Source organism: Perca flavescens, chromosome 11, assembly GCF_004354835.1.
Source record: "Perca flavescens isolate YP-PL-M2 chromosome 11, PFLA_1.0, whole genome shotgun sequence".
In the NCBI taxonomy this organism is placed as follows: Eukaryota; Metazoa; Chordata; class Actinopteri; order Perciformes; family Percidae; genus Perca; species Perca flavescens.
Window position 1 is genome coordinate 34,741,274 of NC_041341.1, and position 4,002 is coordinate 34,745,275.

General features: G+C 40.6%; 1 long non-coding RNA gene across 1 annotated transcript; it reads right to left on the minus strand.

The window, feature by feature from the left end:
• Positions 1 to 418: 418 nt before the first annotated feature.
• LOC114564564 (uncharacterized) lies at positions 419 to 2,313 on the minus strand. The gene is made up of 2 exons (XR_003693770.1): positions 2,225 to 2,313; positions 419 to 740 (listed from the first exon to the last, which is right to left on the minus strand). It is a non-coding gene; the product is annotated as an uncharacterized LOC114564564 (long non-coding RNA).
• Between the last annotated feature and the right edge of the window lie 1,689 nt (positions 2,314 to 4,002).

Consider the following 4,002-nt stretch of genomic DNA (forward strand, 5'->3'; position numbering starts at 1 on the left):
AAAAAACCTCATAAAGTGAAATTTTCATGCCATGGGACCTTTAATCTACAGGATTGTTCCGGTTCGTCCAGATGTCCCTAACCTTCCGCTTTCTTCACATTGGCATTCTAAACTCCGGTCGATTCGGAAAACGTATTCCGAGCTAGAACCGACAATCAATTTATATTTATCTTTTTTTCGAGTAAAATTCTCATCACACTTTCAATAGCAATTTTAATTCCAGAGCTCACTGCTCTACGTACACGTTCCACAATAAAATATTCCCGAGACTATTTTACAGAGTACGTCCGTCTGGCACGTTTTCCTCCTAGCCCAGAATGCTGTGTGGACTAGCCAGACCTTCCTCCGCAGCGCTGTGGAGATAGGTCTGGCAATGTGGGACTATACGTTACCTGACAGCGACAGAAAGAGGCATGTATAATAAGACATATGAACTGGAATTTATTGTTTTTATTCATTCACATTCAGCTCAGCCATGGATCAATCTGCACAAAGCTTATTTCACAGCGCTAAGTTCACTTTGTCTGCCAAAATGTACATCTAATGCGTTAGCTTCCATTCCCTTAAAATATCCAGCTACTGAAACAGCTCTACTCTCACATACAAAAGCTAGAGACAACAGTTTGTTGTAACTTTGACATTAAGCAGACACAGATGTACAGGGAAAAGGCGACGTTAGAAAAAAGGTTAACTGCAAAGTGCTGAGGTTCACTTCTGGGACACTTCATCCAACTTGGGCTCTGAAAACACAAAGTAGAGATATTAACTCAGTGCAGGTTTGATTATGTACCAACAATTACATTTCCTTGTCCATTATGCTACTATCTATTAGATATAAAAGTGCTCATATTATGCTTTTTGGCTCCCCCCCTTTCCTTTATCGTGTTATATATCTTTTTTGTGCACATTATAGGTTAACAAATTGAAAAAGCCCAAAGTCTCCCCCAAAGGGACTTACCATCTCCAACAGAAAACACTGTTCACCAACTGCTCCAAACAGCTCTATTGTAGTCCAGCCTTTACTTCAGAGACCAACGTGGTCACTTTGGAACACACGTTATAATGCTCACCTAGCTGCTAGCATGGCACACCCTCATACTCTGCTTCTGACTGGCTAGTAGTCCTTACCTAGCTACTGTCAGGGTACTCCCTCATACTCTGCTTCTGACTGGCTAGTAGTCCTTACCTAGGTACTGTCAGGGCACGCCCTCATACTCTGCTTCTGACTGGCTAGTAGTCCTTACCTAGGTACTGTCAGGGCACGCCCTCATACTCTGCTTCTGACTGGCTAGTAGTCCTTACCTAGCTACTGAGCATGTGCGACTCCCAACAAAGATGGAACAGAAGAGAGATGTCTCACTCTGTAGCTAAAACAGAGAGCTCGACACACAGGGTGAAAAGAGGAGATGCAGTAATGTGCAGTACGACAAAAATATGGTGTTTTCTGAAAATAAAACCATGTAAACCTATTCTGGTATAACCTCTAAATACATTTATAAACCTGAAAATGAGCATAATATGAGCGCTTTAATATTTCTTGTGTACCAGATGGTGGGGATGGTGGTGTTACAAGACACTAAGAATTGATCTCTCGGGGCCATGAATTCTATAAATAAATAAAAGCGCTGGTGTCAGGCACTTTGATTTTTTTCCACCTTTTTTAAAAACTGAAAAAAAAATTGAAGTAATTTTTAAAAGCAACACTTGGGAAACACATATGTAGGTTAATAACATGGATAATTCTCGTTAATTGTTTGGTAATGAACTTCCTTCATTTTTGGCAGACTGTTCCCTCCTATTTCCTCTGTTGTTTAAAGTACTGCCCAACTTATTTTGTCAACGTATTCAGCTTTTCATAAAGAAGGGTGTTATTGCACATTACATTCTAATATAAATTATAATATAGGTTGAGAAGACCATACCGTGCTCAGGAGTCCCCGAAATTACACTTGTACTCCCTGTTGTATGCTAAATCGTTAAATTCGCTAGATGGCGCACTTAATTCACTTGGATCAATCACAATGAACGCAGCATTACCCGACATATAGGCCTACTATCTTAAAATAAAACATTTGCTTCTTTTATTGCAAGTAGCCTATTAAAATATCAACTCGCGAGTGGATTGTTGTAGCCTAAACTTTGTACCGGTTTAATTGTACCAATATTCTCTAAAAACCTCTGACTGTACTTCCTCATTCTCAGCTTTATTAAGTCTACATGTTACCTGAAGTGACGGTAGCGATGTAGCTCAGTGGTTACTTCTATCGAATGGTGATATCAAATTCCACCGACCTCCGGGTCAGGAGTTCGAACCACGGGCGCTGTCCGCTGCTTTTTTTTTTTTTTCCAGTCTTTACCCCGTATACGCCCCCTCCCATAAGTATATCTAATGCTCACGTCCTGGAACCGTATGTCATTGTCTTTGAAAGCCTGATAAATGAAGCCCTAAACTCACTTTAAAGTGTGATTTATTTGGCCTGCTTTATTTTTTATTCAATTTTAAGTGAAATAGGTTAAAATAGGTTTAAGGTTTAAATGTATCAGTTTGTGGAAATTAAATGCCAACTGCTGATTGAGTGATATTATATATTTATAATAATTTATATATAAATAAAAATGTTCTATTGTAATGTTGATGTCCCACTTTCCCTAGTCTTTATTGAGGACATTTAAAGGTCCCATGACATAGAGCTCTTTGGATGCTTTTATATAGACCTTAGTGGTCCCCTAATACTGTATCTGAAGTCTCTTTTATATAGGCCTTAGTGGTCCCCTAATACTGTATCTGAAGTCTCTTTTATATAGACCTTAGTGGTCCCCTAATACTGTATCTGAAGTCTCTTTTATATAGACCTTAGTGGTCCCCTAATACTCCCTTTATATACCTTAGTCCCCCTAATACTGTATCTGAAGTCTCTTTTATATAGACCTTAGTGGTCCCCTAATACTGTATCTGAAGTCTCTTTTATATAGACCTTAGTGGTCCCCTAATACTGTATCTGAAGTCTCTTTTATATAGGCCTTAGTGGTCCCCTAATACTGTATCTGAAGTCTCTTTTATATATACCTTAGTGGTCCCTTAATACTGTATCTGAAGTCTCTTTTATATAGACCTTAGTGGTCCCCTAATACTGTATCTGAAGTCTCTTTTATATAGACCTTAGTGGTCCCCTAATTCAAAATTCAGCCTTGGTGCAGAACTACAGCCACTAGAGCCAGTCCCACAATGAGCTTTCCTTAGGATGTGCAATTTCTGTGTCTGAAGCTATTGAGGAGGAGAGTGGGAGGGGCAAGGTGGAGGGGGGGAGGGGGTGTGTGGCCTTGACCAACTGCCACTTTGCTCGTTTGAAAGACATGATGTCTCTCTCTTTCATGGGTGGGCCAAATTATCTGGGCGGGCAAAGCAGAGAAAGGGGAGGTAACCTCCCTCCTTATGACCACATAACAAGCAGATTCCAAAACGGCTCATCTGAGCTTTCATTTTCTCAAAGGCAGAGCAGGATACCCAGGGCTCGGTTTACACCTATCACCATTTCTAGCCACTGGGGGACCATAGACAGGCTGGGGGAACTCATATTAATGTTAAAAAACCTCATAAAGTGAAATTTTCATGCCATGGGACCTTTAATCTACAGGATTGTTCCGGTTCGTCCAGATGTCCCTAACCTTCCGCTTTCTTCACATTGGCATTCTAAACTCCGGTCGATTCGGAAAACGTATTCCGAGCTAGAACCGACAATCAATTTATATTTATCTTTTTTTCGAGTAAAATTCTCATCACACACTCAATAGCAATTTTAATTCCAGAGCTCACCGCTCTACGTACACGTTCCACAATAAAATATTCCCGAGACTATTTTACAGAGTACGTGCGTCTGGCACGTTTTCCTCCTAGCCCAGAATGCTGTGTGGATTAGCCAGACCTTCCTCCGCAGCGCTGTGGAGATAGGTCTGGCAATGTGGGACTATACGTTACCTGACAGCGACAGAAAGAGGCATGTA